General features: G+C 45.9%; 1 pseudogene; it reads right to left on the bottom strand.

The window, feature by feature from the left end:
* Positions 1-1,126: 1,126 nt before the first annotated feature.
* LOC123367886 lies at positions 1,127-9,881 on the bottom strand (annotated as a pseudogene).
* Positions 9,882-12,266: the final 2,385 nt, after the last annotated feature.

The raw sequence follows: 12,266 nt of genomic DNA, 5'->3' as shown, positions 1-12,266 counted from the left end.
ATTCTTTGTAACACTAATAGAAACATTTGTATTAAGTTGAGACAAAAATGTATAATAAAGCAAATAATAAATGTTGTGGGTTTGTTTTTTTAATTGGCAGTATTGGTAGGGAGTCAATAAAATTTTACAAAATTGCTAAGAGGCAAAACAAAATATTGACACTTAAGGCCATAATTATGAAAACACATAAGCAGGTAATTTTACTTACATGAATAGTCTGCCATAATTAAGACTCCCAATATCAAAACTATTGTGAACTTTTTTCTGTACACAGGCCCGCATCTTCAAAAATAGCCATCTGAAGTTAGGTTCCTAAACCCATATTTAGGCACCCAAGTTTTTGTTTTTTTTTTCCCCCCAAAGTTACCTAAGTGACTTCAGAGCACAAGTCCCATTGACTTCAAATAGAAAACACTGATGAAAGAGAATACCTTAGCCAACGTTTTTCAGTTTTCTTGACTTGCAGAAGTTCAATATACTGGAGGGTGGTGTTGATAGCTAGTTGTTTTTTCCCTACAGCAAGTATGTTAATGTGGTCCTGGACCTGTCAGCAATGATGAGCATTTAAAATGTGAAACTACTTAGTAGAATTTCAAATTTTGCACACACACATTTTTTTGTCTATTAAGAATTAGGAAACTAGAGAGTCAAGTACAAAACATCACTTTATTTTATAGTCTTAAGTGCTTAATGGGTAAAGAAAAAACATTTTAATTTATTTTAAAAATCTTTTTTTACATTTAAACATTTTTACTAGGGCTGTCAAGTGACTAAAAAAATAATCGTGCAATTAAATCACACTTAATAAAAGAATAAAATTTAAATATTTTAGGATGTTTTTACACTTTCAAATATATTGATTTTCATTACTATACAGATTACAAAGTGTACAGTGCTCACTTTATATTTATTTTTATTACAAATGTTTGCACTGTAAAAAACAAAAGAAATAGTATTTTTCAATTCACCTAACACAAGTACTGTAGTGCAATCTCTTTATCATGAAAACTCAACTTACAAATGTAGAATTATGTACAAAAATAACTGCATTCAAAAATAAAACAATGTAAAACTTTAGTGCCTACAGGTCCACTCAGTCCTACTTCTTGTTCAGCCAATCGCTCAGACAAATAAGTTTATTTACATTTTCAGGAGATAATGCTGCCCACTTCTTGTTTACCACGTCACCTGAAAGAGAGAACAGGTGTTTGCATGGTACTTCTGTAGCTCTCATTGCAAGGTATTTACGTGCCAGATATACTAAACATTTGTATGCCCCTTCATACTTCAGCCACCATTCCAGAAGATATGCTTCCAACATAGCACAGAAAACAAATTTCATTTGCAACTTGCAAACAAACCTTTCATTGATGATTGAGAAAATTCATCTGGACTCTTTGATACAGATCCAGTGTCTTAGAGATGTGCAGTCTACAGTAGCAATTTGCTTCATGCTAAGGAAAGCACAGTTCAAGTTTTGGCCATCATTTTCCAACTGAATTCTGGAGAGGATGAAAACATGGGAATAAAGTTGATTCCATTGTGAATCTGGCATTTCAAATAAGCAAAAGGACCACCAGTAGGCTCTACTCTCCTTCACATGCACACACACACAGACCTCACAACAAATCAAAACTAACCAGCAACCACAACACAGTCTTGATTGTTTTCAAATCTGTTGATCAACTTTCAACAAGATTCCATGCAGACACTTCCTCAACTCTGCTTTGGGAGCAACTAAATTTTTTTTTCTGGGTTTGACCAGTCAGGTATGCCAATATCCCCCACACCTGCCAGTCACAGCTGAAATAACTTACATGGTATTAGTAAATGGAGATCCATCCACCCACTGCCATCCCTCTCCTCCTTTGCTTAGTCCAAGCCAGTAATCCTCATTTCCTTTATAGGAGTTAATAGTCTCCTGTAATGCAGGGGAAACATATTCTTATCAGTACCTATTACGCTCTATAGATTTAGATTATGAATAGGATAGTGGGTATAGTAGGGTGCATTCCCAGAGCTAACTCTGCTAATGGTGAGAATGGGCAGCAGGGACCGCTGGTCTCCCCCTTCCACCTCTGCTGCTCCTGTAGATAGTGCTGTTCCATAGACCAACATGGGAAAGAATGAAAGTGACATTGTTTGGAAGTGGGGAGATGTGGCAGACAGGACAGATGCTCAGGAAGAGACTGAAAAGCAGAGGCAGCTAGTTACATTTGTACAAACCTGTTAGGGTCAATGGTGTTGCCAAGGTGTTAGCAAGGGCATGGTTTGGCCTGCAGAAAGATGTAAAGAGCCCAGGGGAATTTTCTGGGTTGGCAGGCAGAACAAACATCTTGTAGATACTGAGAGACAATAACCATGGAGACCAGGTTTGATATTTTTACTGTCGCTTTTCAAGACAGAACTGTATTTTGAAAAAGGACTGTCACGGTAAACCCTATAACATTATTTTTCAAACTTTTTAAGACGGTATGGTTCAGGCATCAGGATACCATCTCACCTCTATCTCGCGCATGTAAATCCAGGACAGATCACCCAAAGCAAGCAGAAGTTACCACTTATCTGCTTGGTGGCCTAATGGAATAATACTTTTTATGGACTTCTGTCCACTTCAGAAAGACAGGCTGCCCTCATTACCAAAAACACTACTATCAGAATTGGCACCATGGTAGTCTCAGCAGAGAAGCCAAAGAATGCTTGCATAGAGAGCACATCTTGGTATGTTCCTGCTAGCATTAGACTGAACTTTACTATGAAATTCCACAGCAAGGTTCCACAACAGGTAGGGTTTTGAAAGTTATGTTTTTGAGTGTCCAATTTTCAAATAATCTGACCAGTCTCTTATTTTCAAGAATCTTGTCCTTCCCCCACCAATGCCCACGTCTGCAGCACCATCTATGTCTACACAAGTGATCCAGCCATATTATGTAATTCCATGAAGATCTTTGCTAGGAGAGAATCAGATGAAATTTCTTATTCTTACCAGTTGTGATGGTTCTTTTATCACAGCAAGTGTGGCATTATGTGAACTGCAAAACTCCTTACTGGCATCCCAGTCCTGGATTTCTTTGGAAAAATAGTAACATTGCCCTCTGAACCACATCCAGCCTCCTGGGCAGGGTATGCACTTTCCAGTCACAGCAGGGACACGCTCTATGGCTAGCAGACAGAAGACAATCAGCAGACATTTTCTTTCTTTCTTTCTTTCTTTTTTTGGGGGGGGGGAAGGGAGAGGTGGTTTGTGTATTGAACACTATTAAAATTGTAAGTGGTCACTTTAAATCTCCCAGGAGGGGTTTCCTGGTCCTGATCGCAGGCAGGGGGCTCTTAAGGAAGTGTGCAATCTGGGCCTAGCAGCAGTCAGTCTAAAGCCAGCCAACCAGCCTGCCTAAGATGGGACACGTTGTGCTTCTCTGCCTTTGGCAGCACCCTGCTTTATCTCTCTGATTTTAGTTACTGCGTGTTATCATTCTGGAATCTAAAATAAAAGTAGTGTTACACTGCAACCTTCCAGCAAGATAACAGTTTCAGAGTAGCAGCCGTGTTAGTCTGTATCCGTAAAAAGAACAGGAGTACTTGTGGCACCTTAGAGACTAACAAATTTATTTGAGCATAAGCTTTCGATGAAGTGGGCTGTAGCCCATGAAAGCTTATGCTCAAATAAATTTGTTAGTCTCTAAGGTGCCACAAGTACTCCTGTTCTTCTTCCAGCAAGAGTATTTTATGATTTTTTATATATTTTTTCTGTGCGTGCTGTGACCATAACACTTTCTCCTTAGACTTTATATTCTGAGCTGCTGAATGTAACAGCCAATATAGAGAGATGCTCCATCTGAGGTGTTACCTAAACCAGAGGTTAGGCAGAACATGAAGGTTAACTACATCCTACCTACCTAGATTCTCCTTACAATTTCAGTGGGTTACTGTATTTTTAATTTCTTGTCCTAAACTGTTGGGCAGTGTTACTTTGTGGCGCAAACATCCATGTCACACCACTAAAGTGTGGTAAGGGAAACTTGTTCATGCATCTGTACTTTATAAACTGCTTTCATGTAATAGGGCCCTACCAAATTTACAGTCCATTCTGGTCAATTTCACAGCCATAGGATTTGAAAATTTCACATTTTCAGATGTTTACATCTGAAATTTCATGGTGTTATATATGTGGGGGTTCTGACCCAAAATGGGATAGTGTGTGTGTGGGTCAATGGTGTTGTAGGGGGGTCATGGTATTGCCTCCACCCTCACTTCTGGGCTGGGATCTGAAGGCAATACTCCTGGCACTTCCTACAGCCGTTCCCAGAGGCGGAGGTGGGTCTGATCTCTCCTGTGTTGCTGGGAGCATCCCACCCAGGAGCTCCTAGCTGCTAGTGCCAGCTAGGCCGGGGAGGCACAGGACTTGCTCTTCTCTGGCATGGCCACACTTGGGGGGATGTGGGGAGGCGGGGAGATCAGACCCACCTCCACTTCTGGCGACCTCCTGTGGCTGCCCACAGGAAACTCTGGGGCTGCTGCCCAGTCTTGGGTAGGTACCTGGAGGAGTGGGTCTGATCATCCCCCTCTGAGAGTGGCTGTGCAGGGGAAGAGTAAGTCCCATCCCTCCACAGCCCAGAGGCGACTAGCAGCTGGAGCCAGGGGCCCAGTAGCAGCCCCCAGCTGGGGCATCCCCATCCTTGTCCCTCCCCTCTCTCAGCTAGATTTCATTGGGGAGATCGGATTTCACTGTCCATGACATGTTTTTCATGGCCATGAATTTGGTAGGGACCTACATATAAGTCACTAAATAAAATGCAATATTCTAACTGCAACAACAACTATAGTTAAGGCTGCCTTTGTATTTCTATTTGAAGCGGCTCATAACTTTTTAAAGAGGTCATATATTGGTCTGAAGTTTTTAACCACAAAAATTTTCACAGAAAGTGTCAACTGTCCACAATAGATATTATGTTTCAAAGAAATTAAAAGATAAAAATTTCCAAAGGTGACACTTTCCAACCAGTTCTAATTTTTGTTGCTGTTTGGACAAGAACATTAACCAGTAGATAAAATGACGAGTTTAGAGCTGTACAAGTACAGTGAGGCAGTATGGTCTAGTGGACGGCACTAGTCTAGCAATCAGGATACTTAGAGTTCTATTGCAAGCTCAGCCACTGACCTGCTGCATGGCCTTTGGGCAAGTCACTTTACCTCTGTGTCTGGGAGTCCGCACCAACCCTTTGTATTCTCAATGTAGACTGTAAGGTCTATGGGGCAGGGACTGTCTCTCATTATGTGTGTGAACAGAGCCTAGCAAAATAGGGCCCTAATTAGTTGGAAAATTCGGTGCTACTATAAATTAAAAAAATTAGATGTAAAATACAATCACCAGACTCAATGTACAGAGAAGCTTCCAGGAACTGCTGTAGAGAAAGATTCAGCTCTCTCATAAAAACAGTTTAGCAGCATATTTAAAAAAAAAAGGCTCATGGCCGGTGGCTTGAACATTTGAGTTCTATTCCTGGCTTTGCCTTTCAATTTTTCAGTCTTTGTGTCTGAGAAATAGGGATAATTACCTTTCCCTGTCTCCCAGGGGTAAGGTGAATTGATTATGTTTGTACCTGAAGTGTTAATTACACTACAAGGAGGACTATCTTGCGATCTATAGTTGAAAGAAAGAAATTCCTGATGAAAAGGCTGGAATAGTTCCAACCCTTTGTGTAGTCTGAAATGCTGATCACCATTTTCAATTACTCCCCCCGCCCCAGCACCCTCTTCCCTCCCAGAGATGAGGCTGGAGATGAAAACATTATGCTTGTGAAAAAAGCTAATATCATTCTGAGGCCTATAAATGGCAGTGTCGTGTAAGACGGGGGGGGGGGGGTAAGTGTCCCACTCTACTCAGCACCAGCAAGGCCTCAACTGGAATATTGGTGTCCAGTTCTGGGTGCCACGTTTCACAAAAGACATAGACAAATTGGAGAGAGTCCAGAGGAGAGCAACAAAAAATGAAAAAAGGTTTAGAAAACTTGACCTATGAGGAAAGGTTGAAAAACTTAGCATATTTGGTCTTGAGAAAAGAAGACTGAGTGGAGACCTGATAACAGTCTTCAACAAATATGTTAAAGAGGACTGTGACCAATTGTTTTACATGACCTCTGACAGTAATGTAACCCACACACCTCCTGGGTGTGGTGTTCTGTCCCATCTAGTGGCACCGAGACCACTTAGAGAGAGAGATATTAGAGTCTGCTCTACTGCAGGGGTCTCAAACATGCGGCCCGTGGATTTATTTCCTGTGGCCTACCATAGCTCCCCTCCTCCCCCAAGCACGCCGCGTCCTCGCTCCTTCGCCTACCTCCCAGCGCTTTCCGCTGTCAAACAGCTGTTTGGCAGCGCTTAGGACTTTCCAGGAGGAAGGGGGGAGGAATGGGGATATGGTGTGCTCAGGGGAGAAGGAAGAGAAGAGGCGGGGATTTGGGGAAGGGGTTGGAACAGGGGCAGGGAGGGGGCGGAGTTGGGGAAGGGACTTTGGGGAAGGGATGGAGTGGGGGCGGGGCCGGGGGCAGAGGTGGAGGCTTTTGTATCTTTGTATGAAAAGGTGTCAGTGATGCAGCCCTCGGGCCAATGTACTAGGCCTCATGTGGCCCTCGTGGTGATTTGAGTTTGAGATCTCTGCTCTACAGCCTTATCTAGGAGCCATATGGCTTTTAGGTCATGCAGTAGAGGCTCATGCACTAAGCTCCAAAGGCCCCATGATCTATCCCGCCTGCCAACGAGCGGGGTCTGTTGGCATTACAATAGGACAAAAAATAATGGTCTTAATCTGAAGCAAGGGAGATTTAGGTTAGCTGTTAGGAAAAACTTTCCGACTAGAAGGGTAGTTATGGTCTGGAATAGGCTTGCAAGGGAGGTTGTAGAATCCCCATCACTGCAGATTTTAAAGAACGGGCTGGACAAACAAGTTATACAAACACCTGCTCAGGGATGGTCTAGGTTTACTGAACTTGACTGCTCAAGGTTCCTTCCAGCCCTACATATCTATGATTAATTTTAGAAATAACCAACTCTAAGTTTGCCAGCAATAGGTGATGGACATTAAAAATTATGAAACCACAATGACTGAGTCTCAAGGATCTAAACCAGCGGTCTTCAAACTTTTGAGGACTGCGCACCGCCCCTCGAATCAGGCTTGGGAGTGGGGGGGATGGGACACAGACAGGAGTAAGGGGGCCAAGGCTGGGGCTGCAGCTGGTGTGGGGCTGGGAGCAGGGCTGTGGCCAGGTTCCGCAGCCAGGTGGAGCGGGGCCATGGCCAGGTGGAGCTGCAGCCAGGCTCCCCCCACCGTTGGCCCCAGGCAGGGAATGGAGCCGCAGTTGGCAGCCACGGCTGGGGCCGGGAACAGAGCTCCACTGAGGTGGGGATGGAGCCAGGAGCTGGGGCTGCAACTGGAGGTGGGACTGGAGCAGAGCTGGGGGTGGGGAGGAGCTAGGTGGAGCTCCCTTTCTGCCCCCTGTGGGGACTGGTCCAGGCCCCCCCCGGATGTTCCTCCATGCCCCTTATGGGGAAGCCCCACAGTTTGGGGACCTCTGATCTAAACTCACTTGAAAACCCCATGCACTCAATTCATTGCCCTGCACTTTGTGTAGTCATTTAGAGCAGTGGTTTTCAAACTTTTTTTTTCTGGCAATCCAGTTGAAGAAAATTGGTGATGCCCATGACCCAACAGAGCTGGGGATGAGGGGTTCAGGGTGTGGGAGGGACTCAGGGCTGGGACAGAGGGTTGGGGTGCAGGGGCAAGGGCTGGGAATGAGGGGTTCAGGGTATAGGAGGGGGCTCTGGGCTGGGGTGAGGGCAGGAGGGTGCAGGCTCTGGCCTGGGGGCGTGCAGGCTCTGGGGTGGGGCTGGGGATGAGGTGTTTGGGGTGCAGGAGGGGGCTCTGGCTTTTGGGGGGGGGCTCAGGGCTGGGGCATGGGATTGGGGCACGGGCTTACCTCGGGCGGCTCCAGGTCAGCAGCGCAGCGGCAGTGCTATGGCAGGCTTCCTGCCTCTCCTGGCACTGCAGACCATGCTGCACCCCAGAAGTGGCCAGCAGCAGGTCCAGCTCCTAGGCAGAGGCGCGCAAGCAGCTCTGCATGGCCCTTGCCCTCAGGCACTGCCTCCCCCCAGCTCCCATCGACTGGTTCCCGGCCAATGGGAATGTGGAGCCAGTGCTTAGGCAGCACGCAGAGCCCCGTGGCCCCCCACCTAGGAGCTGGACCTGCTGCTGGCTGCTTCTGGGGCGCAGTGTGGAGCCAGGACAGGTAGGGACTAGCCTGTCTTAGCCGAGCAGCACCACCAACGGGACTTTTAACAGCCGGGTCGGCAGTGCTGACCAGAGGTGTGGTGACCCAGCGCTTTACATTCTGCGACCCAGTACTGAATTGCAACCCACAGTTTGAAAACCACTGATTTAGAGCAGTGTAAAACATTACCATGTTGATTTGATAGTGTTCTATATGTACCTTGTCTTAAAGCAAGTGACTTACAACAGGTACAAGGCAACAGCGTAGTGGCTCCCATGTTTCTAGTCTTTCTGGTTTTGAAGCCTTGAAAAAGTGAATCAGGTATAACTGAAGTTCTCTCCTGAACAATGATTGGATGGATCAATTATTTTTTTAAATGAAAGCTTACATTCTGAAGCATCCCACGGTGATCTATATATTTGCTACAAATATTTGTCATTGGATCATGGCAAAGTTAGAAATGATTACAACTAACAATGTTAATTAATAAAAAATTAACACATTAGTAAGTGTTAAAAGTAATTTGTAAGAGTTTTGTGGCAATGCATTTCCTGGAGACCCTTTCCTCTTCAATCCTAAAGTATTTACCTCTGAGATCCAGGGTGATTTTAACCAATAAAACTATAATCAAGATGACTGTAACTATAGCCATACAGGCTAGACCTTTCCAGATCCAGATGTTTGAACACAGCTCTGAAACTAAGAAAAGTTACATAAGTACACATAAACATTACATGGAAAATAAAGGTACATTGGTAGTTCTGCTTCAAGTCTAAAGCAGGCAGAACATAGAACGTTATGGGAAAATAAAAACCAATGCTTAAAAGGAAGCATTGGGTTTAATTTGGCTTCACATTTAGGTTTAGAGTTAGACTGAAATCCATTTGAACTAGCACAGAAGCGACACTATTAAAAAAATTAAAAATTCTTCTGGTATTTGCAATGCGAATTGCATTATTATTGTATTCGGATACGAGAACCCGGAGAGGAAATTAATAGTCTATTGCAATGAAGCAAACAGACTGAGTGACCAGACAGCATACAGTGGAGTCAGATTTTTAAGATGTTCTCTTTAGCAGCCAATAAGCCAGGCAGTGAATAATTCCTGCAATATAATTTATCCAGACCAAATTATATCAAATTAATGTATTATACTGTTTGGTTTCGGTGGTGATTACTCTAACTGCCTAATTACCGAGGCCAGGCGTCCTTTGCCCAGTGCCTGACTGTCAAGCTCCCGGCAGCGAGATCCCAGCAACTCCCGGGCGAATCCCCCCAGCCCTGTTGCTCTCACCGCGGTAGTACCGGCAGCTCTTCCTCGGGTCTCCCCGAGGGACTGCCTGGGGGTGCCTGGGGCTGCTGCCCGGCCGGGACCAGCGGGGCCACCGCCCCAGTACTCCCGGTGAGGTCCGGGTATGTCGCTGGCGGCACCGCCACGTGCGTGGCAGCCCCCGGTGGGAGCCGCGGGCCAGGCAGAGCCTGTTCCCCTGCCGGGTCCGAGTCAGGCGCCGAATCGCCCTTCTCCCGCGCCAGAAAGCGGCGTGGAAGCGAACCCAGGCTCCCCATCGCCTCCGGCTGCAGCGCCAGCGGCCGCCAGTTTCCCGCCCGCGCCCTCATTCAAATCTCCCGCCCAGGATCGCCTCAAAATAATTGGCCGCTCCTGGTTGGCGCCCCGACCACAGCTCCGGGGCAGCACAGGGACCAGCCAGGGGCCGCCAGAGCAGCTTCCGGTGCGACTGATCCTGAGGCCGCTCAGGCAGCCCTGGGGGCAGCCGCACCACCGGTTGCAGCCGTGGAAGGCAGGAATCCCTGACCTCCATGAAAGACTCGCAGCCTTAAACAATAGTGGGATAATCCGTCCCCAACACACCCACACTCAGAGCCCTTGCCCCTTGAATGCAGCAAGGATCCTGAGATCATTTAGAAACCAGTGTAAGTAGCTTTCCACGCCCTGTGCTTCTTTCCTTTCATCATGTTAACAGGGTGATTCTGTCTACCTAGGTGCCAGTTCAGGAGAGGGCTGCAGGCTAATTCTCTCATTTGCTAATAGAAAGCAAAGAAGTGTCAAAAGGTCTTGTATTTTAATCAGGCCAATTCACTTGTGTGTTAGTTTAGTTCAAAGGCAATAGTAATGGTATTGTCTTCACTTATCTGTAACCTGTAGCATTACCTTATATATATATCCCTGTAATTAGTTAACCCTAGATCAACTAACTATGTAATTAGTTTCAAAGTAGCAGCTGTGTTAGTCTGTATCCGCAAAAAGAACAGGAGTACTTGTGGCACCTTAGAGACTAACAAATTTATTTCAGCATGAGCTTTTGTGAGCTACAGCTTACTTCTTTGGATGCATGCATGCATGCTGTAGCTCACGAAAGCTCATGCTGAAATACATTTGTTAGTCTCTAAGGTGCCACAAGTACTCCTGTTCTTTTTGTATGTAATTAGATTAACTATCAGTTAAACTGGGGGATGGAGGTGTTGGGGTTCTCTCTATCCCAGACTTTTCAGGTTCGTTGTCTGACCGCAAGAGACAGGCAACACCAGCAAAATCCGATAGCAAGTTCTTTATTATTGCATGCACACATCAACAAAGAACAAGCCCGTTCTCCACACAGAACCAGCCCCCCCTTCTGCAGATTCAAACTGTGTTTTATTAGCTGCTCTGTTGCATCATCACTTACGTCGCGTCATCACTGTACCTTTCCAGTTATACTTTCCCAGCATACAAAACAAAGAACAACTGTTATTTCTTCATTATCTTCATAGTTAGTACAAAAAAGTACGTTACTTCAAAAAGCTTCTTCAAGCATTTTCCCCAGACTCTGCAAGCACTGTCTTATTTAACAAGGTCATATAGTCAGCAACCAGGCAAGCGCCTGACTGTTTCAGCTAGTATATTTTTTTTCTTCAGTAGGTCTTGCTGTGTTATTGCTAAGCAAAACAGCCACCAAGGCAAACTCATCAGAGGTTTACAGTTGTAATTAGTTAAAACCCTAGATCAGCTAAGGCCTTGTCTACACCAGTGGTTTTCAAACTGTAGGTCATGACCCAGTACTGGGTCGTGGAATGGAAGGCACTGCGTCACAGCACCTCTGGTCAGCACCGCCAACTGGGCCATTAAAAGTCCTGTCAGCAGTGCTGCCTGGCTAAGGCTGGCTAGTTCCTACCTGTTCTGACACCACACTGCACCCCAGAAGCAGCCAACAGCAGGTCTGGCTCCTGCCACAGGGCTCTGTGTGCTGCCCTCGCCCTGAGCACCAGCTCCGCAATCCCATTGGCCGGGAACCAGCCAATGGGAGCTGGGAGGAGCAGTGCCTGTTTGAACTAGTTTACACTACACAGTTTTGTTGATGAAAGGCATGTCACTTTTGCCAACAAAATTCTTCTGTTTTGGCAACAAAATAAAACCACCTCTATGAGAGGCATAGGGCTTTTTGCAGCAAAGTTTTAGTGACAAAGAATCAGTGTAGACATCATGCTTGGGTTTGTTGCTGTAAATGGCTTCCAGGAGGTGTCTCACAATGCTCATCCTGACTGCTCTGGTCAGCACAACTCCACTGCCCTGCACAAGCATCTGCCGCTTCTCCTTTAAAGGCCCAGGAATTTTTGAAATTCCACTTCCTGTTTGGTGTGGAGAACTCACATCTCATCTTCCCAGCTGACCATGGTGGCTCCACGCGGCAAATGCTCTCCTGCTTGGGCCACAGTGGAGCTGTTGGATCTGCTCAGTATATTGGAAGAGGAGGCTGTGCAGTTCCAGCTGCACTCCAGCCATAGGTACTTTGACACCAAGGGCAGATTTCTCGTGGCTTGTGTGGTAGGGGCTATGATCAGAACATGGTGTAGTGGTGAGCAAAGATAAAAGGAGTTGAGGCAGGCATACCAGAAGACAAGGGAGGCAAACCTTTGTTCCAGTGCTGTGCTGAAGACCATCCGCTTCTATGAGGAGATGGATGCCATCCTCAGTGGCCTCCCCACCTCCACCACCCAGAGCCCCAT

This window comes from Mauremys mutica, chromosome 1, assembly GCF_020497125.1.
Source record: "Mauremys mutica isolate MM-2020 ecotype Southern chromosome 1, ASM2049712v1, whole genome shotgun sequence".
In the NCBI taxonomy this organism is placed as follows: Eukaryota; Metazoa; Chordata; order Testudines; family Geoemydidae; genus Mauremys; species Mauremys mutica.
Note: the sequence above shows the minus strand (reverse complement) of the source record. Positions and strands in the feature narration are given on the sequence as shown.